This window comes from Sus scrofa, chromosome 6 (assembly GCF_054392235.1).
Source record: "Sus scrofa isolate SSC_HxYL_T2T_F1_AM1 chromosome 6, Sscrofa_HxYL_maternal_Yorkshire_Landrace_v2.0, whole genome shotgun sequence".
Lineage (NCBI taxonomy): Eukaryota > Metazoa > Chordata > Mammalia > Artiodactyla > Suidae > Sus > Sus scrofa.
The window spans coordinates 17037811-17064276 of NC_139388.1; the positions used below are offsets into that span (position 1 = coordinate 17037811).

At 40.1% G+C, this 26466-nt stretch overlaps 1 protein-coding gene across 1 annotated transcript in view; it reads right to left on the bottom strand.

The window, feature by feature from the left end:
* Window positions 1–26466, bottom strand: part of ZFHX3 (zinc finger homeobox 3) — a 996345-nt gene that overhangs the window by 599343 nt on the left and 370536 nt on the right. The window contains exon 3 of the mRNA XM_084959702.1: window positions 14912–15175. The gene's annotated coding sequence lies outside the window, so the exon portion shown is untranslated. The remainder of the gene's footprint in view (window positions 1–14911; window positions 15176–26466) is intronic.

The window sequence follows — 26466 nt, forward strand, 5'->3', positions numbered from 1 at the left end:
GGTATGCGGACTGCTGAAATTGGACTTACATGGCATATTTACCTTGAAGAGCTGAGGCTTGTGTAAAGAGGCCCCTGGCAGCTGGCTGTCAGTGGGGCAGGATGAAGAAGGAAAAACCCAAAGGGGGGGATGGGGTTTCAGAAAGAGGCTAACTCCTGGACTTGGGGTTTCAGGGGAGGAACAAGGACAGGGGGAGCAGTCAAGTGCATTCCTAAGTGCATGAGATCTAAGCACCAGGACCCTGATGGGCAGCCTGCACAATTCAGAGGAATAACCACAGAGTGTTTACTGAACTGCCAAACTGTCTGGCAGCAGCCCATCTGACCGTCCAATGAGCTTCCCAGCAGCGCAAATCAGAAAGTCAATAAGATACCACCAGTTTCCAAATTCTATCTCATTGCACATAAACTGAAAGTCTCGACAATCAATACTGTGTTACTGAAATACAATCAGAATTCAGTGTAGCAACACCTCAACAAGTGAGTGTGACCGAGGGTCCTCCGAGTCACAAAGTGAATTCCAAAGTTTTCCCGTGGAATGAGGAGAGCTGACTGTAATATGGGGAGCAATGTCTTCAGGACAGCATGGGCCAGAAGTACAAGAGACACAAAGCGAAGACAAGAGAGAGGACTGCCGTTGATCTTTTTTAAAAAAGTGGTCCAGGGAGTTCCTGTTGTGGCACAGTGGAAATGAATTCGACTGGGAACCATGAGATTGTGGGTTCGGTCCCTGGCCTTGCTCAGTGGGTTAAGGATTTGGTGTTGCCGTGAGCTGTGGTGTAGGTTGCAGACACGGCTGGGATCCCGCGTTGCTGTGGCTGTGGTGTAGGCCAGCAGCTGTAGCAGAGAGAGTAGAGGAGAGAGACTGGGAACCTCCATATGCCACAGGTGTGGCCCTAAAAGGCAGTAAATAAATAAATAAATGGTCCAGTTCAGTATCCATGAACGATTCCACACCCCATGTGTCAATTGGCCTCAACTTCATTCCCAACCAATCAAGAGTTGGATGTCTTTTTTTTTTCTTTTTCTTTTTTCTTTTTTTTTTTTTTTGTCTTTTTGCCTTTTCTAGGGCTGCTCCCACAGCATATGGAGGTTCCCAGGCTAGGGGTCTAATAGGAACTGCTGCTGCTGGCCTACCTCACAGCCATAGCAACGCGGGATCCACACAGCTCTCGGCAACGCCGGATCCTTAACCCACTGAGCAAGGCCAGGGATTGAACCTGAAACCTCATGGTTCCTAGTCGGATTCCTTAAGCGCTGTGCCACAGGGAAACTCCAAGAGTTGGATTTCCAAAGCTACTGTTGATTTAGGGTGGGGCCCTGAGCTACATTAGCAATCCTTCCAAGGAGATCCCCGAGGCTAATTCCAATTCACTAACCACTGTTTTGATAGTAGATGCACATTTTCAGGACCTGAGGGAACTATCAAGGGTGGGCTTTGAAATGGTCTTGAAAAAAAAAATTCAACATTTCCTCAGAATCTGCTTAGCTGAACAAATGATGGCTGATCCCATGTGTATAGACACCACCACTCTAGTCATCTGCCTCCTTCCCCTTTATTGCTCTCATATTAGTAGATTAAAAGATCAGAAGTGCCAGCTTTTAGCAAATAGATTCATCTTTAGTCACAAACAGATTTCTATGAGAATGAACACAAAGTTATTAGAGGAGAGAGATAAGTACATTACACATATTTTAAGCTTGCTGTCTGATTTCTGTTAGGCATGCCCTGATTTCTTTTAAGCACTGGGAACACGTTCATTTTCCAGTTTATATGGGGGATCTTGTGTATCTAGAGTGCCATTTAGAGGATTACTAATTTACTAAATGGTACCCCAGTGCCCTGAAAGAGTTAATTCTATTCCAAGAGATAAGCAATTTATTTTCTATTTAGCAGCAGGATAAGGACCACTGCTTACAAATGACTATAAGCCTGAGAAAGAGGGAGAGAGAGAGAAAGAGAGAGAGCAGGAAAGAGAGCACACTATATAAATACAGGGTATAGTAATCATAATTACTATAATATAATGTCAATCCGTGGCATACATACCCATGTATTTGTACATACCCCTTCCTCAATTTTGTCTAGAAAGACCAGATCAGTGTTGTGAGAGCCCTGTCATTTTTGGATACATCTTTGGAAAACCAGCTACCAAGAGATATGGCAATTGTCTAGTAAAAACTTCATTTAACCCATTAATCTGCAACTGTCCCTCAACTGCAGAGAAAGCACAGAGGAAGCACAGCCCAGAACCTGTCTTCCTGGAGCTTCCAGTTTAGTTGGGGTAATAATGATTCAGAAGCAAACACCTAGCCAGAGGTGATCATGTGTGCCAAAAGAAAGATTATGGATATCCTGGGAAGAGGCGAAAGAAACCAACCACACTGTAGAACAGCTACCACTGACCACCCTGTCTTGGGAGCCAGTGACAATGCTTATCTTTGCCTTGGTTCAAATTCCAGTTCTGCCATTTACTTGCTGTGCAATTCTGATCCAGTTACTTAACCTCTCTGAGTTCCAGAGTCTTAAAAAACCACTGACTTGAAATGTGAGGAGGATGAAGCAAAGTCATGTCTGCAAAAATACTTTATAAACTGTGACATGCCATACAAACAAAAATACAGAAGTTTCTCTGACATAGGTACTCTTAAAAAATGGAAATGATGGAAGGCAACATCTGTGGATGAAAACTTGCTCAACTGTCATTCTTGGGATTCACGATGCCTTCTCTCCAAACAAGTCTCCAGGTCTAACTCTCCCCAATGGTGTCTGGGCAGGGCAGCAAGGAAATGACAGTTCTCAGGGGAGATGCATCATTAGAAGGCTGAAGAGGTGGGGAGGGCTTGGTTCTAAAGATGAGTAGAAGGAAAAGAAAATATCAGTCAGCCTCGACAGATCATCCCAGAGGAGGCAAAGGGGAAGGAGAGGTGATGGAAGGGAAAGGATTTCTCTACTATGTTGCTAGGGCTTCTGTATGAAGAAGGTTGAGATCAACAGGGTCAACAGGATTGGTTTCTCCTGAGTCCTCTCTCTCTCCTTGGTTTGTAGTGGGCTGTCTTCTCCACGTGTCTTCCATAGTTTTCCCTCTGTGTGTGTCTGTGTCCAAATATCCTCCTCTTATAAGGACGTCAGTCACATTGGATTAGAGCCAATCCTAAGACCTCACTTTAATTCAATTACTATTTGAAATACCCTATTTTCTCCAAGTATGGTCACGTTCTGAGGTACTGAAGTATAGGACTTCACCATATGAATTTTGGGAGGGATGCAATTCAACCCACAATGATGTGTAAATGCAATACTATTCAGCCATAAAAGAGAACAAAATAATGCCATTTGCAGCACCATGGATGGAACGAGACTCTCTTCCTAAGTGAAGTCAGTCAGAAGGAGAAAGACAAATACCATATGATATCACTTATATCTAGAATCCAATATATGGCACAAATGAAACTATCTACAGAAAAGAAACAAACTCATGGACATGGAGAACAGACTAGTGGTTGCTGAGGGGGAGGGAGTGGGATGGACTGGGAGTCTGGGGTTAGCAGACACAAACTATTGCATTTGGAGTGGATAAGCAATGAGATTCTGCTGTATAGCACAGGGAACTATGTCTGATCCCTTATGATGGAACATGAAGGGGGATATCGTGAGAAAAAGAATGTATATGGATGAACGCCTGGGTCACTTTGGCTGTGCAGCAGAAATTGACAGAACATTGTAAATCAACTATAAGAAAATAAAAAAATGTATAGATGAATTTGGAGCTCTATTGGCTGTGACAATGAACCATAAAGAGCCGAAGAAACCATTCTACAATCGTGTAGAGCAGCCCAAAGGATGAATGATGATGTACTTTGACGATTTGGGGAAGGAGGAGTTTGGTGAAGCAAGTGGTTTTGTGTGGGAAGTTACCGAGGTCTACTTCTACGTGTACATTTCCATAAAACGATAACCATTCCCCCTTCAGAGACTCATGAGAGCTTCTGGGCATTATAATAACTTTCCAACTCTGGCCTGTGCCTTTCACATACATCTTTCACAAAAGATGGTAGTTTCTTCTTTAAAAGTCTTCAGAAGTGGGCACTCTACAAGATCACTTGGAGATCTGCTCCAATGATTCGTCCACTTTAACAAGAAGTGATTTCTCATGTCTGACCAACATCTCTTGCTAAGGGAGACCACGGTGGTTCAGCCTTCCAAGGCCCCATGGCATGGGGGGGTTCATTCTCTCTCACACTGCCTGTCAGGCTATCTTTCCATCCATCTTGGTCCCTCCCTCTCCCCCCTCCTCCCTCTATGGATATGGAGAATAATTACTCAAAACAGCCAGAGAAATTTCACTATGTATTTGAATGATTAAGTGACCCCTTGGCTTTCTCCTATTTTAGACAAATAAATATCAAACATTCCCCTCCCTCACCTGACATTCCAGATTTTGCTTTTGATCAGTAAAACACGAGATAGAACACTCAGAAATTTTAAAATGATGATTTTGAGTATGGGTAATTTTGTCAAGTACCATGAAGTAAGTAAGCTGTTATTCCTTATAAGAGGAATATATATATACAATTTCCAATTCTTTAGGTTGGATTTCTGAAGTACACTTGCTTTTCAAAATATAATATTCTGTATGTGGACTTTACAAGCAAAATAGCTGATTGGAACTCCCCACCTTCACTAGATTTAAAATGATGACTCTCTCTCTACCTTAATGAATGAGGTTAGAGATCTTTTAGGTTTGTTTGTTTCTTTCTTCTCTGAGCTTTAATTAAAATCCCTTTTTTTAAACCACTGGTTTAGATAGTTTATACAGAAGCAAAGGGGTATTTTATGGGACTCTATTCCAATATATAATATGTATAGCAGTCAAAAGAGCCCCTTCTGAAACTGAAATCAGTATGCTACCTTTTTAAAAGAGAGAAAGCAGGATTGTGGAAGGGCGGGGTTTATTCTGTGGCCTCCATAAGAGCAACGTGATCCCTTCCCCATATGTCAGATCAAAACTGATGAGGACACAACTCACCAACCCTCTTACTGCTCTCAATTCAAGAGTTCATATAGCATGATGCAACATACCGCTTAATATGTACTTGTTTTGTGTGTATTACTTCACCTATTTACATCCACGAAAAGATACCTATATTATAAAATGAATATAATTTACATCCATGAAAAGATACCTATATTATAAAATGAATGTAATTTATGTGTCTACGTATATATCATTCCATGTGTGTGTATGTATTTGTATACGTGTATGTATATACATATATATGTAATTTTAAAAAGTACCCATGGTTTTTCCAGCTTTATTGACTAAAATAGCACCCCTTCACCTTTTTTTAGGCCTCCCAAGATATTTCCCCTGATTTTATCTGTAAGTGCATCCATTAAATTTGAAGAGATGCTAAAACTATGTCAACCAGAAGGGCCACTGCCCAAGGGCTACACGTGGTATCAAGCAGGAGACCGCTCAAGTGGTGTTACCGATTAAGAAGACCTGAGACGATCCTCCTTCCTCACAGTTTTGTTTTACCCCCATACCAAGATTCCTGAAATTCGCAGTCACACAACATGCCCTGGCCATCTTCCCCATGGATTTTACCATTTCAGGACATGACAGCTCAACTTCCAGCTTCGAGACCCTGTGTCTTATTGAGATCTCTCCTTGATCATCTGAGCCTGCTCTGTGTCTGGTAAGTGGAAAGTGAATGGGAATTATGACACTGGGAACAGTCTCAACATGTCTGGAATGACAGGAATTAGTGTATAAATCCACCAGCTTCCTTTTCCCTTGAGGGAAAGGGTGGGAGAACTGTGACATGGGTTCTAAACTCTTCCCTGAGTTTTGCCGGTAAAATTAAGCTCCAGTTGACCACAATGGCAACATGCTTGCTAATACATTCTCTTTGTTAGCATCTTTTTCTTCCCCCTTTCTCCCCTTCACTTCTCCCAGTTCCTCATGGGATCACCTTACAAATAAGTTATTTTTACTGAAATATTTGTCTCAGGGTTTATCTCTGGGAGAACCCAAATGAAGAGATACAGTCATTCCTTTGGTATAGTACCAATATCTCTAAGTCAGCTTCTGTTAACATGCAGAATCTTAGATTTAGGGGAAGATAGAATCTCCTTGCTCTGACATCAAACAAAAAGAATGAAAAGTAGTGAAAAATCAGTAAGATGTTCACCAACAATTGACAAAGAAAATGGTAGAACCTCAAGCCATAAGCTTCAAAAAATCTCAGGTGGTCAAGAAGAAGAAAATTATTTTGATGAGTCCCAAAGCTACTTATTTTACCCTCAACCCTAGAATGAGTTAAAAGAAATAGAGAAAATAGAAATTTCTCTGAATACCTTACAATATGAAGACAAAAGAACCCAAGGCTTGCAAAGGTGTCTTGAGTTGAGTCAGAAAAGTAATTTTTTCTTCTCCTTTTATTGAAATCGAATTGACAGAGAGCACTGTATAAGTTTAAGGTGTAGAGCATGCTGATTTGACTTACTTAGATCATGAAATGATTATAACAATAAGTTTAGTGAACTTCCATTATCTCATACAAAGACCTTTTGGGGGGTAAAAATTAGTCAACTTTATTGAAACTTCAAAATAGAAGGAATAGGAAAAAAAAAAGTTTCCCTTGTGGTGAGAATCTTAGGACTTACTCTCTTAACAGTTTTTGTTTTTTCTTTTTAGGGCTGCACCTGCCGCATATGGAGGTTCCCAGGCTAGGGGTCAAATCAGAGCTGCAGCTGCCTGCCTATGCCACAGCCACAGCCACGAGGGATCTGAGCCATGCCTGCAACCTACGCCACAGTTCCTGGCAATGCTGGATCCTTAACCCACCAATCGAGGCTAGGGGTCAAACCTGCATCCTCATGGATACTAGTTGGGTTCATGACCTGCTGAGCCACAGCGGGAACTCCCTTAACATCTTTTATACATGCATATACAGTGGTGATAATGATATTTATCACATTGTATATTACATTCCCTAGTACTTAGTTTGTGACTGAAAAGTTGTACCTTTTGACTATTTTCATCCAATTTCTCCTTCCTTCACCCCTACCTCTAGTGACCCCCAATCTAACCTCACTATGAGTTTGTTTGCTTTTTGAGTATAACTGACCTACAACCCTATGTTAGTTCTGGTGCAGAGCAGCGTGATTTGAATTTCTACCTGTTTCAGAATGATCCCCACAATAAGTCTAGTTACCATCTGTCACCATAGAAAGATATTACATAACTATTGACTATGTCCCCCCCACTGTACATTTCATACCCATGACTCACTTATTTTGTAACTGGAAGTTTGTCCCTCTTAATCCCTGTTTCTCACCTCCTTCACACCTTCCCTCTGATAACCACCTGTTTGTTCTCTGTATTTGTGAGTCTATTAGGAAAGTAATTTCAAGAATAGAAGCCCTCAATCTTAATACAGAAGCCTACTGCTAAAAGAGCTCAGCGTCTTATTAGGGGCAGGAAAAACTCAAAAATTTGGAGGGTCGGGGGCTCTAGAACAGTAAGATATATTCTCAGCTAGGGGAAGTGAACCCTGACGAAGGACATTTAATAAAACTTCAGGAAAAGGAGAAGAGCCCCTGGGTCTCTGAGGCAACGCTGTCAGAATACTTATTCCTTCAAAACATTCATGATACAGAAAACAGGAAAGAACACAATTAGCTGTTGCTGAGAGGAAAGACAGCTCTCAGATCAAGGAGGAAGGGCAGTCAAAAAAAATTTACCCACCATCTATCAGCACAAGGAGAAGACCTCCACAGGGCTTCACATACTGAGTAAGAACAAAATAAGTCGGAGAATGAATGTTTGAGTAACATGAAGGGACTTCCACTTTCAATAATAGCAAACTAATCCTTTTAGAAAAGACCTTCTCCTGAAAACAACGTCATATGCTGAATGAAATAGTAAAGAAAACAAAAACAAAAACCACCTTTAAAGCACTGAGTGTTGAGAGATCCGGGAGCTGGTCAAACTAAAGAACTCTCCTCCAGCAAGAGAGGCCCTCTTTATCTCATTTGTCAATGAGCATATGTGCCACACCTGCAAATTTGAATTTTGGTTTTGACAGCCTTGCTGTATGTGATGGGGGACAGATATCAATATGCTCAGTGTTCATATAGGGTTATGAATCTAATTAGGGACTTGACCATATTAAGCCAGGATCTTGAAAGATTTCACTCATTTTTGGGGTTTGTTTTTTGTTTTTTAGGGCCACATGTGTGGCATATAGAAATTACCAGGCTAGGGATCGAATTAGAGCTATAGCTGCGAGCCCATACCACAGCTTGCAGCAACATTGGATTGTTAACCCACTGAGCAAGGCCAGTGATTGAACCCACATCCTGATGGTTCCTCAGAAGATTCATTACCACTGGACCACAATGGGAACTCCAGATTTCACATTAATGATGAGAAAAAGAACATTAAAAAAGAAATAAGACAGCAAATGAGAGACGGAACGTCCGTCTAGGAGAAAATACAACCCAAGAAAAAACAAAATTTCTTTTTGAGTACTTCATGTGTTATAGAAAAGTTTAATATGGTGCAAATATACTAAAATAGTTTAATATGGTGCAAATATACTAGCTGGTAAGCTATTAAAATAACATAATGATACAAAAAAAGACCATGGAACTTAGGAGACAAATTGTACATAAAAACATCATCACATAATTAATAAATAAATTAGCACATGTAGGTTAGAATAAACAAGACTAAAGACAGAATTAGCAGCATAGGGGAAAGTCTAGAGGTAATCTCCGTAAATGAAAAGGAAAAGGGAAAAAATAGGGAATATAATAGAAAAAGAATAATCAATGTCCTTGAAGCAGAGCATACAATAGACAGGGATAAAATCATATATAAGGGGCAAAAAAAATGTCTTAAAAGAAGAAGAAAAAGCTTTATCAAGCTAAGGGTACAGCATATTCTAGGAAAATCTGATACAGAGTATTTGACGCTGAGAATATCCTGCTTTAGTTTAAAGATAAAGAAAAAAGTCTTCAGTTATTTAGGTAGAAAAATCAAGTGCTCTAAAAACAGAAAAAGACGAGCCTCCAAATTCTCCATAGGTTTTAATCCCAAAAGACAAGGAAGCACAATTTACAAAGTTCTAAAAAGAAAGTGTTCTTTACAGAATAGCATATCTTGTCAAACTGATGTTCAGATGTAATCACAACATTGAGATATTCTCAAATACGAAGGAACTCAGAGGATGGAATCCATGAGCCCACCTACCAATGAAACAAAAAATGACTGACAACTTGATAATGAAAGAAAAGTACTGACTGCCAAGAGACAATGGAGAAAAGTCTACAAAGTTCTGAGGGAAAGAAAGTATAATCTGAAATTTTCATAGCCAACTGGAATATCCTTTTTGATTATTCATTTATTCTTCTTCATTCTTATTTTATGTTCTATGCCTTTATACTGCTCTTTGAGTGTAAAGACCACAGACGTTCTCAATCATGCAAGAACTTAGAATACGGCACCTATCTTCTAAAAGTCTTCTTAAAAATAACATTTATCCAACTAAAAGAAAAACAATGTAAAAACAAAAACACAAGAATGGAGGACATGGATCTAAAAACTTGAGTTGAGGAGTTCCCGTCGTGGCGCAGTGGTTAACGAATCTGACTAGGAACCATGAGGTTGCGGGTTCGGTCCCTGCCCTTGCTCAGTGGGTTAACGATCCGGCGTTGCTGCGAGCTGTGGTGTAGGTTGCAGACGCGGCTCGGATCCAGCGTTGCTGTGGCTCTGGCGTAGGCTGGTGGCTACAGCTCCGATTCAACCCCTAGCCTGGGAACCTCCATATGCCGAGGGAGCGGCCCAAGAAATAGCAACAACAACAACAACAAAAAGACAAAATAAAATAAAATAAAATAAAAAAATTTAAAAAAAAATAAAAAATAAAAACTTGAGTTGAGCACTGAACCAGTATTTAAATATAGAAGTATGCAAACATGACACAATTAATGTAGTATTGGTGGTTCAGAACAAGTTGACAAATGTTAAAAAAATGACCAGGTAAGGCAATAAACAATTAAAAACAGGTAGCAGAGGAAGGAAATTGGGTGGCTGTGTGCAAATTCTCATCTTTTAAGCGGAGAGTAACCAGTGCTATACAACATTGAAACATGAAGTTAAACAAGAAAGGATCCAGACAAAGATTTTTCAAAATCTTTTTTCCTTAATCATAGATCATTTAAGAAATACACGTGAATGAAAAATATTCTTTTCCAAAGAATCAAAAAATCCTTCAGTTTCATTCTTATAATTTTTTTGTTAAATTCCATATAACAAAATCTAGTACCATTACATTTACTACTTGTTGCAATGTCATACAGACATAATCCCTTTTTTGAAATTCAGTTTTTTCTCACGTCTTTCATTCTCTGTCTCCATCTCCCACACTCTTCTCTCTTTTCTTTTATATATATGTGGTAAACAAACGCTGGGAAAAATGTTTCTCAAATCTGAAAGATGACTATTTTTGAGTGGTGAAATTTTTAGTGAAATTGTGCTTTGCCATTTTTAATTGAATAAAGTAACATGTATAATTTTTATAAAAACACCAGTCATTATTCTATAAAAGAAAAATGCAGGCATCTAACATCTTGTGAATGTATTGATGATTTTCTACATGGTAGAAAAGGACAGTAGAAGATACACAGAGCCCAGATTGAAAAGTTAGACTCTAAAGGGGAGGAAAATTATAACAGACGCAGCGCATCGTCTTTGTTTTTCTTCATATTTTTATCTATGGTTTCAAACTGAAGTAACTGTCATTTGAACTTTACTATATTGTTTATTTGGCTAATTTATTTAGAAGATTTTGCCTCTTAGGAAGCAGATGCCCCTTTTCTTTTTAATGGTACCAGATTTCTAATTCTGCCTCTCTCAGATATTTTAATCCTCAAGGTTTTCTGAGTATGTCAAAGGAGGAATCAGCAATGCCTGCATACATTTGTAGATTAACGGCTTCTGCCATTAGCAAATTGGAAATTCCTTCCCTCATCCCTCTTAGAGTGGGAGTCTTTCTCTCTTAATGGTAATATGATTTCCATTTCTGCATCTTCCTTATTAACGCAGTCTATAAAGCATTTCTCTTTTTCTTGGCTGCTTCAGCCTTCTGTTGAGTTTCATGAGTATTAAATGAAATTTAATACTTATCTGAGGCAACCAAGCAAAGATTCTACTTTCAACTAATGGGAACACTGATCCTCAATACAGAAGACACACCATGGTAAGGAACAATACATGTGTTCTGTATGCTTCTTGTTCCATGAAATCATGGTGTCCTCATGAGATCAGAGTGGAGACCTGAGCAAGACTGTTGCCACAGTGAGTCAGATAAGACTGGAGAGAGCTGGCAGCTTCTGACTCAGGGAACTGTATGGGATCCTCCAGAATACGACCCAAATTAACTCTCTAGATCCGAAGGGGATGCATTAGACCTTGATAAGTGGAAGGAGGCAGACCAGATCCATCACAAAATACCTTAGATGAGAGAACGGTGAGGAGCTGAGAATCCCTGTTATGCAATTCCTTTAGACTCATTGATACTTGAGTTCAGTTGGCACTTTAACCAAGTAATCAAAAGTCCTCCCACCCCCAAGTGTTTTGTGAAATCTGTGGGTTCTCTTGAGTCCAACATCTAGTCACTGCATTAAATATGCCAGTATGAATGAGCAGTATCCCTGTTTTTAATTACAAAATGAATATATAGAAGTGTTCTTATTCAAGGAAGCATCAGTATTTTTATTATTAACGAACAATTAATGTAGATGAAAGAATGAGCCACAGTTTGGGTGGTTGAAGTATTTTCTAAATTATTATTACTCTTTGGGTAAAATATCTGCATCCCTCAGTATGTCTCTGTTAACTAAAAAATGATCCCAGACAGAAGATCCATTGTTTTTGGCCATAAAAGCAATTTTTAAGAAGTTTGAAACTTTAAAACAGACCTAAATCCAGGAGAAAATGACACATATTATATATATATATGTATATTCCCATATACAGACACATGTACAGATATGTAAATATCAACATATATAAATATATAGATTATAGCACATATTCTATATTATAAAATGTCAATTAAGTGTGAATATATTTACATGTCATATGGGAGGACCTTTTGATCATATTTTAGGAGAAAACTCTTTCATGTGACAAACCCAACATCTTCATTTTAAAAGCCCAACTCTCTGCTTGAAAAAATATCAAAGCTTGCATTTAAGCTGCCATGGGGTAAACAGAGTTGTGTACAATTCAGAATCATTTGGAGAGATGGGGGATGCACACAAGATATTTAACTTTCGAAACACAGTGAGGAGAATGAGCCCCACGCTGCACAAAGAGCTCAGAGTTTCTGGAATAAACGCATGGGGAGCAGGGTTGGTGTGAGAGGTAGAAATAGGAAACTCCAAGATTACAGAATTCAGTCACATTTCAAAATTTTCTGCTACAATAATTCACTTTATGTAGAATTAATGTGGCTGATTGAACGTTTGTGCTGTAATTTACTTATAATTAACATTTTATGGTGAACAGATTTCACCATCTCCTTCATGCTGTGAACTCTAAGCCATAGGTCAAAAATAGAGATGAAACAGATAAGCACAAAATATTCTCACTGAAATATTAATGAGATTTTAATTTACTGCTTTAAAAACACATCTTTCATCAACGTCTGTATATAAAAGTCACTATTTTATTTTAATTTCTTAATCACATTAAAAACATAATGAACTCTTCTAGCTGGCAGAAAGACACTTAAGAATCTAATGTATGCAGGCAGTCCTAGGTAGGTAAAACCTTTTCCCAACTTCTTTATGCGCCAGGAGTATTGTCACATGAAGAGGAGGCAGCTGAAGCCAACAGAGTCAAGAATTTCTCAGTTAACCAAGCTTGAGCCCTAAATGCTATGGAGTGGAAATGGAACATTCCCCCTGGACTCCCACCAAATTCTGACCCGCAGAATCTGTGAGCATAATAAAATCTTTGCTGTTTCACTGTTCCATCTTGGGGTGGTGGTAAGACAACAAGAGATAAACAGAACATCCTAAGACGCTTTACTAATGCTGGCTCGCCTTTGCCACTATCTCAGATACCTGTGACTTTTCTTCTAGAGAGAAAAGTCCAGACAGAACCTTCTTCAACCAGAAACTATTTTACAGATGGTAGGAAGATGGCAGGATTTTTGAAGCAGCCTCAGCAGCCTTAATAAGACTAGTAACAGAACATGATAACAACCCAAACGAAATAAAAAAACAAACAAACAAAAAAAAACTCATGAGGATTTCATACACATTCTCTGAATCCCCAAACATGGTAATGGAACCGTTTCCCCTACTAAATTCTACCAAATTAGACCTACCATTTCTCCAGAAATTTTACTCCGTTTAGTGAGCAAATACTGAGGATCTTTGGCCTTACTCTCATGACCAAACTCTCAAAAGAGCTGTTTCTACATGTCTTAATTTCTTCACCTTCTACTCATTCATCAACCCATCAAAGCCTTCACAATGACTTTCCTTCTCCAAATTAGAAGGTCATTCCCTTAAAAGGGGGCATGTAGATAAGGAAAAGGAGTGGGAAGTGACTACACACACTTGGAAGAAAGATACATCTGGCTGCATCAGGAAGAGTCTATCCTTTGAGCCATACATCTTCTACATAGTTATGCAAATATTCAAGACTTTCCATCACTTAGGATAATGGTGTTGGGAGAGCTAGGATACTAGAGCATAAGCAGTAAAAAAACAAAAAACAAAAAACAAAAAAAAACAAAAAAACTGCTATAGAAAACTAACCTGGGCCTCAATTTATCTTTGCCACAGTCAGACCAAACAAATGAGAATTAGACTTTTAATGCCAAGAACACTCTACATTTCTTAAAAACGATTTACGAATGGGAGCCTATCATTACAAATTCCAATGTCACTATCTTGCTTTAACCATTATGGCACTGTTGGGTGGCCACTGCAGATGGAACGGCTCATAAAATTAAAGAATGAGCTCTTAATAGGAACCGAGATTTACTCAGGCCTGGGTTTCCTATCAGCCCACGTTCGCTTTTGGAACAAATTCATTTAGTGCGTGAAAATAGTACCTCTGATCTGAGGGGTCCCAAGACTCCCTAGGAACTTTACATTTGTGTTCTTAGAGGAGAAAGTCTTGAGGGAATGGAGAAGATAATTCACGCACATCACAGGGACATGCAAACTAAGGCATGGACAATGCAGACCCAGAATGTGCTGAAATGTGCATAAATGGAACACACATGATGGTTCTACCCAGTCATTCTTCCCGCTCCGCATTTGTCTCTGTTGCCTCGTTCTCAACAAACATCCCATGGAAAGAAAGGTGACACTGAAGAGAGACCTAGGACATCTGTGAGGAAGCCAGTAAAACCTCACAATTCAATAAAGACATTTCATTCCCTTTACTTTCTAACAAGCTCCAACCCATTCAAAGCACTTACTAGAATTTCAAATGAAAAGCTGAATACGATGAGCATTGTAAATCAGCTACAAACAGCTTTTAAAACTGTGTCAGGAGAAAATACACATGTAATTTTCTTCTTTTTTTAATATTGCCTTTTTTTTTTTTTTTTCTTTTTGTGCCCTCAAAGGTTTGTTTGTTAAGAAGCAGGTACCAATTTAGTTTTACAGAGGGAATCTGTTTGATACGGGGAGGAGTGCGGGGGCTAGAGTAATCCTTTAACCTGTGTTGGGAGGCCTTCCAGCATTAATTCCACTTGTGGTACATATCCTACCACCCAAAGTGGTGGGTGTTCCTCCACAAACCAAATGGCATTGGTGGTTATTTTCTTATTTGGGATTCTTAGAACCTGAAGCACAAAGTATCACTTACCTGGGAAAAATTGCTAGTCAGACTTCTCCAGTCCGGGAAACCATGCTGGCTGTCCTCGAACGGTCCAGGAAAGACCAGGACGCTAGACAGGAGCTCTGCCTCTAATGTAGGAGAGGGAGGTGGGGTTCTTCTCAGGAGTCAGGACCTTTCACCTCTTCTGCAGGGATGGCCTACAGCCTTCTGTAAATTCATTTCCCTGAGAATCCAACAGGCTCATGAGATAGGAATACCTTATAATTGCTCCTTGTTTCCCTTTTCAAGTCCCTGGGAAGAAAAGAAAAGAAAAAGTGCTTTCTCAATTTGTTGAGTTCTTAAAGTAGCTGGAAACTGGGATTAATGCATTGAAATTCATTTCCTCCTTCTCTCCCTCCCTGTCTCCCTCTCTCCTTCCTTCTTTTCTTCAGCACAGAAAGGCCCAAGTGGTTACAAATCACCTTCCATACTTCACAAAGCGAACAGGTAAAGACAAGCCAACGTATCACAGAGACCACATCCTCCACAAAACATCTACAACCAGTGAATCTCCTTGGCAAATGTTACTTTCTTGATGCAAAACCTTTACTGCTGAAGACTGTGAAAATGTAGGGACAGCACATTCTCCTAGAAAACACCATAGCCAGCTATAGGGGAAAGCAGGCACCCCTCAAAAGTTATAAGCTCTCATCTCTTCTGTTTTGATTCTAAAAGTAGCTTCCTCAACATCAAAATGAAAATTACAACCTTGACATGAACGGAAGAGCTGCTTCAAGGCCTAGAGAATGGGATCCAGATGTCATTTTTACCTCCTATCTGGACAGAAAGATTGAATCAAGCTGCATTTGATCATCTCTTTATTTAACAAAGAATTACTAAGTATCAACTACTGAAAACCATATGCATACACGTTAGGTACTGATCATTCTCTGTGTAGGTCCCCTTTAAATTATCTAATTATCTTCCAGGCAAAACCACCTGAATGGTCAAAGGGTTATCCCATAAGCTTTCTTCAGAATGGGTCATGAAGGATTCTGGGCTCTAGGATCAGCCAGACTAGATGTGACATTCAAGAGGAAGGACATCGGCTGATGCCTTCAGGTTAGAAATGGAGAGGGGCCACCGTATACACAGGGTGAAACTTGTGTTTCTGAGTATAGACTGGAAGATCCACTCCTCACCATTTCCTGCTCCATACCCCTTAGCCAATACTGTCCTCTTCCAAGTTTGAAGAATTTTAAAAGGGGGAAATCAACAGTTTTCTTCCAAATGGGGTAGCATCTTCCTGGAAACCAGCCTGGTAGGTCCAGCGGTAATGATAGAGACCCCAGTGGACGTGGAAATCCTAGGTACCAGCTACGGAGACAATGAGGCCTTTCCTTTCAGGACATGTTTCTGCCACCAGCGGCAGCCTTGAAGCACCTGGCTTTGATTGCATTGTGGGAGCTGGAATGTTTCCTTGCATGTGGATCTGCTACTTATTAGCAGCATGACCTTGGGCAAGCTATGTGACCTTTCTGAACCTCACTCAGTCACCCATAAAATGAGAGAGTAATCAGTGCTTCACGGTGATGCCTAAATGAGGTAATTCACAGAAAGTTCTGGAACACAGCCTAGCTCAGGAGCACATGAGTCTGGTTGCAGTATCCTTCTACCCCAGCTCCTCCTGGGTGGATGGTGACACCAGCTAAAAGGGGCACTTCAACACAGTGCTTTAGAAGGCTCTTCAGTGACTTACCAGGGGGTGATTTCACAACTGTTGCCCACAAGAGTTACCTATTCTGGTAATGTTTCTGGTTTTCATTTTTATCTCCCCTCTTTAATCAACTAAAAAAAAAAAATCTATCCTTAAAGAAATCTCTTTTCCTTCCTTTTTCCAGCCTCCTGTTCTTCCTTATGATTCCCCTTCTTTCTTTTTAATTTTTTTCATTTTTATTAAAATATAGTTTATTTACAATGTTGTGCCAATTTCTGTACAACAAAGAGACTCAGTCATACACATATATATTCTTTCTTAAAATATTATTTTCTGGGAGTTCCCATCATGGCTCAGTGGTAATGAACCCAACTAGTATCCATGAGGAGGCGGGTTCAATTCCTGGCCTCACTCAGTGGGTTAAGGATCTGGCAATGCTGTGATCCAAGCTGCGTCTGGATCTGGCATTGCTGTGGCTGTGGTGTAGGCCAGCAGCTATAACTCAGATCTGACCCCTAGCCTGGGAACTTTCATATGCCATGGGTGCAGCCCTAAAACTAACTAACTAAATATTATTTTCCATCATGGTCTATGCTAGGAGATTGGATATAGTTATGGAAAACAATACAGAGCTTCCTCAGAAAACTGAAAGTAGAATTGCCTTATGATCCAGCAATCCCATTTCTGGGCATAGAGCTGGAAAAAACTTTCATTCAAAAAGATACATGCCACATTATGTTCATTGCTGCACTATTCACAATAGCCAAGACATGGAAACAGCCTAAACGTCCATAGACAGAGGAATGGGTTAAGAAGATGTGGTGTATATATACAATGGAATACTAGTCAGCCATACAAAGAATGAAATAATGCCATTTGCAGCAATATAAGCAACTAGAGATTCTCATACTAAGTGAAGTGAGAAAGAGAAAGACAAATACCATGTAATGTCACTTACATGTGGAATCAAAGATATGGCACAAATGAATCTACCCCGTGTTTTCTTTTTCTCTCTTCCTTTTAGATAGACATGCTCCGCCCCTCAGTGATTACACACTGCCTAAGACATGCAAGTAGAATTCTTACACCTGAACTTGGAGCTCCTCTGATTCTCTTGGTTTTGTCCCTTTTGTTTATCACCTTCCTCTCTCTACTCCACATCACCTCCTCCTGCTCCTTGGTCCTAATCTTTACCTCATTTTTAAAATGATTTTTCATGATATTTTTCCATCTTGGTAAAAACATTTAACATGATTTCCAATTGCCTACTCGGCAAAAATCTCTCCTTCCTCTGCTTTAAATAATTAAGGTACCAACATAACTGAAACATGTCAATAAGGCTTCATATTAGTAGCAACTGGAACCTTCCTACAATGACAGGGAGAATAGATATCACAGTCTTTAGTGTCCCAACTGATTCCCCTAAGCAGCTCATTTGCTTTATTACCAGATCTAATCAAACTCATCCATCTGCTTTGGTAGTACTTCTGTTCTTTCTATCACACTTATTTATCTGTTGATGGATATCAATAAAATATGAGAAGATAAGAGATACAAATTTGAGATAGGCCAAGTAATTCCTCCAAGCCACACCACAGAAGACAAACACAAAAAATTCACTTTATTTCTAATGTGGAAAATGTGTAGGGTCACTGGATGTACTGAGCTCCTGATTGTTTTATCTCTTTTTTTAACAAACTTTTTTTGGAGAGAATTGTCAATTGATGTGCATTTGAAGAAATAATATAGAGAGATCCCATGTACCCTTTACCCAGTTTCCTCCGATGATAGACATCTTCCAGAACAAGAGTACAATATCACAGCTAGGCTCTGACATCAAAAGAGTCAAGATACACAACACTTGCATCCCCACAGGGATCTCTCCTATTGTCCTTTTAGACACCTGCCCACTTCCTTCCAGTCTCTATTCTCTCCTTAATCTTTGGAAACCACGAATCTATTATCTATTTTTCTATTTTTTTTCTCAATTTGAGAATTGTGCATAAATGAAATCATATAGTATGCAATCTTTTGGGATTGGCTTTTTCTACTCAGCATTATTCTACGGCAATCCACCCAGGTCGTTGTGTATATTAATGGTTTGTTCCTTTTCATTGCTATATAGTATTCCATACTATGGATGTACTGCCATGATTTAACAATTCACCCACTGGAGGACATATAGGTTGTTTCCAGTTTTTTTACTGTTACAAATAAAGCTGTTATAAACACTCGGGTGCAGGTTTTTGTGTGACATTTCATTTTTCTGATGTAAATGTCAGGAGTACAGTTGTTGGGTTATATAATGACATGTTTAGTTTTGAAGTTTTTAACAAACTCCTGAACTGTTTCCTAGAGAAGTTTTATCATTTTATATTCCTGCCAGCAATGTATGAATGATTTGATTTCTGTGCACCCTTGCCAGTATTTGGTGTTGTCACTACTTTTTATTTTATCCAATCTAATAGGTGTGCAATCTTATCTCATTGTGGCTTTCATTTATATTTCCCAAATAGCTCATGATAAACATCTTTCCAAGTGTTTACTTTTCATTTGCATATTATCTTTATCGAAATGTTTCTTCACATCTTTTGCCCATTTTCTAATTGCATTGTTTCCTTTTTTACTATTGAGTTTTAAGAGTTTTTAACACGGTTTAAAAACTAATCCTTTGTAAGACACATCTTACAAATATTTCCCCCCAGTCTGCAGCTTTTCTTTTTCATTGTCCTAAAAAGACCTTTCACAGAGCAACAGTTTTCAACTTTGTTGAACCAATTTACTAAGTTTTTCTTAAATGGATTGGACTTTTGGTGTCAAGTCTAGGAAAACTTTGCCTAGACCCAGATCCTAAAGAGTCTTTGATTTTCTTTTTTTGAAAAAAATTTTTTTAATCATTCTTTGATTTACATTCGCTCTGAGATCCACTTTGAGTAAATTTTTGTCTACAGTGTGACCTTGGGTTGAAGTTTTTTTTTGTTTGCCCATGGGTATCCAGTTGCACCAGTGACATTTGCTGGAAGGCTATCTTTCCTTCATTGAATTGCTTTTATATCTTTGTCAAAAATCATTTGGACGTATCTGTGTGGATCTATTTCTGGGTTCTCTATTTTCTCCATTAATCTGTGTGACAACACCATATTGATTACTGCGGCCATACAAGAAGTCTTTAAATCAGATGGATTGGTTTCCTCCCATTTCACAGTTTTAGTGATTCTAGTTCTTTTGACTTTTTACACATATTCTTGAATAATCTTGCCTAAATTTACATAAAGAAAATCTTTCTGGGATTTTGATAGGAATTACATTGAGCTTATGTATCCAGTCAAGGGACATTGATAACTTTACTATATTGAGTGTTCCCAACCACGAGTACAGTATATTTCTCTCCATTTATTTAGATCTTCTTTGATTCCTCTCATCAACATTCTGCAGTTCTCAATTTACAAATCCCACCCATTCTGTTAGATTTACTCCCAAGCATTTATTTTTAAGCTATTATAAATGACACTGTTTTCTTCATTTTTATTTTCCCTGTGTTTAAGACTAATATATAAAGATGCAGTTGGCTTTTGTAGGTTTATCTTGTGTTCTGTGATTTTGCTGAACTTATTCATTCTAGGAACATTTATTTGTTTGTGTATTTATTTATTTATTGTAGAGTCCTTGGAATTTTCTATGTTGACAATCACGTCTTCTGCGAATTAAGAAAATTTTCTTTCTTCTTTTCCAATCTGTGAGCCTTTCATTTCCTTTTTTGCTGTTATTCCACTGAGTAGAACTTGCAGAAAAGCATAGAATAAGGGTGGTGAGAGTGGGCATCCTTGTATTCTTCCTCATCTTTGGGGGAGAGCATTAGGTCATTCATCCTTAAGTATAATATTAGCTGTAGGGTTTTTGTTTTTGTTTTTGCACATGCTTTTTATAAAGTTGAATAAGTTTCTCTCTATTCCTATTTTTCTGAGATTTTTAAAATCATGAGTGGGTATTAAATTTTGAAAAATTTTGGAGTTCCTATCGTGGCTTAGTGGTTAACTAACCCGACAAGGATCCATGAGGATGTGGGTTCAATCCATGGCCTCTCTTAGTGGGTTAAGGATCCAGCATGGCCGTGAGCTGTGGTGTAAGTTGCAGACGTGACTCAGATCCTGTGTTGCAATGGCTGTGGTGTAGGCGGGCAGCTATAGTTACAATTCAACCCCTAGCCTGGGAATCTCCACATGCTGCAGGCATGGTCCTAAAAAGACAAAAGACAGAAAAGAAAAAAGAAAAAAAAGAAATTTTTTTTTTTTTGCGTCAATTGATATGATCATGTGATCCTTCTTTAGCCTGTTGATATGGTGGAATATATGATTTGATTTTTGAATATTTAACCAGCTTTGCATCCCTGGAATAAACCCTGCTAGGTCATGGTATAGAATTCTTTTTACATACTACTAAATTCTATTTGCTAACATTTTTGTCACCGAGTTTTGCATCTATGTTCATGAGGGATACTGATCTATAGTTTTGCTTTTTTTGTACTGTGTGAGTCTGGTCTTGATAGTGGGCTAACACTAACTTCACAAAATGAATTGGGAACTATTTTCTCATCTCTGGATGAAACTGTGTAGAATTGGTGTCAATACTTTAAATATTTGGTAGAATTCGCCAACGAAATAGTTGGGCCAGTGTCTTCTCTCTTTCCCTCCAACTCTCCTCCAACATCTTACTTTCTCAAGTCCTTTCACCATTGGGCAAGGTCTGCTGTCTATAATAAATTCCTTATTCCATAATACTCATAGTATCTGCCTCTATGATTAAGTCCCAACTTTCTTAAGCCATTTGCTATTAAACTGAAATAATAAATATAGTTTATTTTGACCAAGCACTTTAAACTTTTTTTTTTGCCTTTTAGGGCCGCACCCATGGCATATGGAGGTTCCCAGGCTAGGGGTCCACTTGGAACTGTAGCTGTTGACCTACGCCAGAGCCATGTCTGCAACCTACACCACAGTTCACGGCAACGCCAGATCCTTAACCCACTGAGTGAGGCCAGGGATCAAACCTGGGTCCTCATGGATGCTAGAAGATATGTTAAGTATCGATCATACACTTTACAGTTGTTATACAATGTAAACAACACCTTTATGAAGGTTATACTATCATCGTAATTTTAGCAAAAAGGCAATGGAAGCACAGAGAAGTTAAGTAAGCTGTAAAAAAACAGAGTAAGGATCAGAGGCAGGATGGAAATCAAACTCTCAGCCATGATACTCTCCCGAAGTTCTTGCTCTTTCTTGGCATCTCATTTCTCTTTCAGAAGACCGGGAGTGTGCTGCTAATGGAAAACATCTATTTGAGTCTGAGTTACGTCCATCATGTCCAGTATAACCCGTGCATTCAATTTTGCTAGCTTTCTCTTTATACCCACATCTTTCCCTTTTTCTTCTTTTCTCTGCCCATTGAGGAGTTTTTGCCCCTGAATTTTTTTCTCCATCTAAATGCCCCCTTTCCTCCCTATTGCCTTTTATATACTGGGAAAGTAGGCGACACTAACTGATACATCCACTTCCAGGTCTGCTGGGCCTCACAGAAGTAAAGCAGAGGCAGAAGAACAAGGACGATACTGGCTGGGGAGGTGCAGGATGGCTGGGACAGCGTGCTTCATAGAAGGTGTGTCCATTAGAGTAGGAACCAGTGGAGATGTGTCAGGCCAGCAGCCATAAACGTGCTTAAAAACCAGCAGAAAATGGTGAAGAGTTACTCTGAGAAACTGCTTCTCTGGTTTTGGCTTTTTTTTTTTTTTTTTCTCACTCTGGGGTCAGTCCGTTCATTTATTAAAATGTCTACCATGTCTTAAGAAACAGCACCAATGCACTAAAATAAGCAACATTTCTGATGCAGAAATGAACATTTAAGCAGATGCAGCCCAGATCCATCTCATTCTGTGTGTGTGTGTGCACATGTGTGTGTGCATGTGTGTGTGTATTTATTCTTTTCCCTGAGTGCCTTTGGTTGGTAAAAGCCATCAAATATCATCGGGAATTATCACTAGTTTTTTGAACAGCCCTGAAGAATTAAAGGGAGAGAGTAAGAGAGAAGGAATAAGAGGAAGAGAAAGAAAAAGAGAGAAAGAGAGAGAGAGAGGTTAAGCTCAAAGGCACAGAGAGCGAAATGGACCAGATTATACAAAATTAAAAAGCAAATACGGGCAGACAATTTGTGCCGAGTGATTGCAAGCAATTACAGTCCGGCTTTTCTGGAGGGAAGATGGGGGAGGGGGTTATTTCAGCTTAAAAGGAGACTTTATTCATTCCTGATCAGCTTCTCCTACCATTCTCTCTTTTATTCTTGGATATCAATTTAAAAAAAAAAATCAGCTTTCAGATGTTCCATGTCCACCCCTGCAAATCCACTCCTGGGCAGACAGTGAGAGTTTAAGCTTCCCATCGGTTCTTTCTATAGCCCTGAAAACCAATTTGTTCATAAAGAATAAAATAAGGGGGGGGAGGGTGGAAAACACAACAAGAGCATGTGTTTCTTTTAGAGGAGAGCTTCAATTTTACTATAATTGTCTAAAGACAGAGCTGCTTTGATCTGAAGAATTATTATTGTGCCTCAAATGCCGGCTGCTAATGTCACAGCTGTGCTGGGGCTTGGTCACGCCAAGGGGCTTGGGGACCAACTTAGTCCCTGACCTGCCTCTGGGTCCCTCTTTCCTTATCTTTCCTTTGTCCACAAGGGAAAGTTTGTTTCCTGGTATGTCCATGGCTCTGTTGGTTTTATCCAGGGTCCTGGGGAGGCGGGAGCCTAGCAGGGGTGACATAATGAGGGGCCACTGAGGTTGGGCAGGAGGGAGCAGGCAGAGCTGGATGTAAACATGCCCAGGACAGGTGATATGGTCACTAAACCAGAGGACCTGGCTGCTCTTGGTCTCCCAGTGCAGGAAAGAGCAGCGCGGAAGAGGGCCCCCTTGCCTTCCAGAAACCCAGAGAAAATTCACTGCCTTTCCCAGATTTCAATTCCCCGTTATTTTCCCTCTTTCCAGCTTAGGCTGCACTGAAGCAAAGAGCAGCTCAAGAGTAGAGTTAAACAATCTTCTTTTAGAAGAAAATGGGCGGAAAAAACTATATCTAGGGTCTGAGAGCTGAGCCATCTTTGGCTCATGTTTTCCTTCCCAAAGCCGAAAGAGAGAACCAGAGGGCTTGTTCTCCCAAATTGCTCCCTGGGTGGGCTGGGCAAGAAGGATGGGCCCTTGGCTGCTGGAATTGCCCTGTCTGCTCCTCACCTCTGCCAAGGGCCTCTGAGGCCTCTGGTGGGTCAAGTATTCCTTCTCTGGCTTCCCACTGCCTACAGTGCCATCTAGACTTCCTAGCCTGGCACTTGAGGCTATGCAGGTAAGCTGCCCACAAACCTTCCTGCAGCCCCATCCTGCTCTGCCACCTCAAGTGATGGCACCTCACCTCTGTTTCAGATGCTCTGGCAAATTCTCGCTGCTGGGCCTTTGCTTATGCCTTTCCACCTGCCTGGAATATGACCTCTCCCTTCTCACCCCTCTCCTGAATCCTCACCCCTTCTTGGCTCCCCTTCAAGCCCAAAGTGCCAATGAGACAGATGGGTAAGAAAATTACCATCAGTGGACCGGGAAACACAATTTTGGAGACACAGATGCCAAACTGGGCTGCATTCTAGCCCAGGGGGCCTGTGACACTAAAGAGAGGACAGACGTGGAGGGAGAACCTCAGCCCCAGCCTCCAAGCTGGGGTTTCTCATGCTGGTAGAACGGAGAGATTTCTTTCAAAGAAAATGCAGTAAAACATAAGAATGTTTGTGAGTGCTTAGGTTCTGAAGATTCAGTTGGAGAAACACTGGCTTGAGAAACAAACAAAACCTCAGCAACATGAAAATATAAACATCACTGTAGCTCTACAAAGGAAGAGATGCAAATTCCCCACAAAAACCATTCCTTCCAACCGCGTTTCCTTGAAACAAAAACTACTTCTGGAAGACTTTTATTAGCTGTGCAAGTATGGGCCACTTACTTCTCTGAGCCTTGGTTTCCTCATCCATAAAAGGAAGAGAAGTGAGAGTACCTACCTCAAAGTGTTACCAGAGGATAAAATGAGGTAACACACGTGGCGAAGCGCTTACGTCATCCCTGGCACCTGGTCAATTCTCAACCCGCGGCAGCTGTTATCCAACAGATCCTGTTGGTTTCTGGGAAATCCAAGGGCCTCATCCTCAGTTCCTCACTCCTCCTTTAGCTCCAGGAGATCTGACATCCTGGGGCTTATAGGGAGTGGGCATAAGGATGCTTAGGAGACTGAGGCTTTGAGGAAGGCTGAGTTGCAGCCCCAGGAAGCACAAGGAGGCACAGAGAAAAACGTGAAGTTTGAGTAAAGGCAGCGGCGGGGGGCGAGGGGTGAACTGGTTTTCCAGGGTGATGTGGGTAGGAAGTGACAGGTACAGAATACCTGGAGAGACGCCTTAAGGGTGAGGGAGTCTTCACTGCAGAGCTGGAGGAAGATCTAGTTCAAGAGAAGAATGGAAAAGGTTCTGGTTAAAGAGAAATGATCTCCACACCTCAGTAAACCTTGAGGTAAGAAGCAGGAGTCAGGCAAGGAGGGAGAGACACGAAAGTATAGAGAGCTCAAGGAAATCTAGAGAACCATTTAGGGGCAACGTTGAGAATAGAGGGTGAGGAGGCAGTACGTCTCCAGAAGAACAACACAGCTTGGTTGACTTTGCTATCAACTTCCGTTAACTGCCCAGTAACTTTGGTGCTAGAAGAGGAGTGAGGAAGCCCATGCAGATTTGTACACCATCTATAAATGGTGGCCCTGAACCTCCTGCTCTCCTTCCTTGCAGGGAAAGGGGCTTGAACAGAAACAGAGAAGAAGTTGTAAAAATGAACAGAATTTTGCCAGCAGAGAAGTATTCAATAGAAAGGGCACTAATGGCTGCAACTTACTTTGACATCAATCATAAAAAATAAAAGGATAGACTGATGGATGAGCAGAAGGAAGAAGAGATGGACAGACTGTGATAAAGCAAATAGGTTCCAATGTTAATAGCTGAATGTAGATGGTAAGTGTATGGGTGTTTGCTGCAAAATTTTTTTCAGTTTTCCATGTCTTAGCGAATTTTCTTTTTTCTTTCTTTCTTTCTTTCTTCTTTCTTTCTTTTCTTTACTTTTTTTTTTTTTTTTGGTCTTTTTAGGGCTGCACCTATGGCATATGGAAGTTCCTAGGCTAGGGGCTGAACTAGAGATACAGCTTCTGGCCTATGCCACAGCCACAGCAACATTGGGTCTGAGTCATATCTGTGACCTACACCACAGCTCACGAATACTAGTCAGATTCGTTACCCCTGACCCACAATGGGAACTCCAATTTTTATTTTTTTAGAAAATTTTCATAATAAAAAATTAGAAAAAATTAGGCAATAGTGTCCAAAATAACCCATACCCTGACGGCCCCAAGACAAGTTGTCCCTAGAGAGAAGTTGGCAGATTGGTGAGAGGGTAGATTTTCCTCAACTTTCCTCCCTTGTCTTTGAGCCCCCTGGTGCTGTCCACACACCTCTCCTGAGGCTGGACAACCTGCTAAGAATGTTGCTTGTAAAGATTTAAGCTATGAGCCCACCCTGTGGAATCTGTATTTTATCCAATCTCTCCTGATGAGTGATACAAGTTGACAAATAAATAAATCTTCAGAAGTGGAATCTGGCCAATGGAGAAGAAGCTTTAGATGATACATGAGTTGGGACTAGGGATGGTTGCAAGCGCCAGGCCAAAACAAGGGTCACTTAAACAAAATGAAGTTTGTTTCATGCTCACACAAACAAAGTCCAAATGGAAGGTGCCCAAGACTCTCTACCTCAAGCATCTCGAGAACCCTGGTCC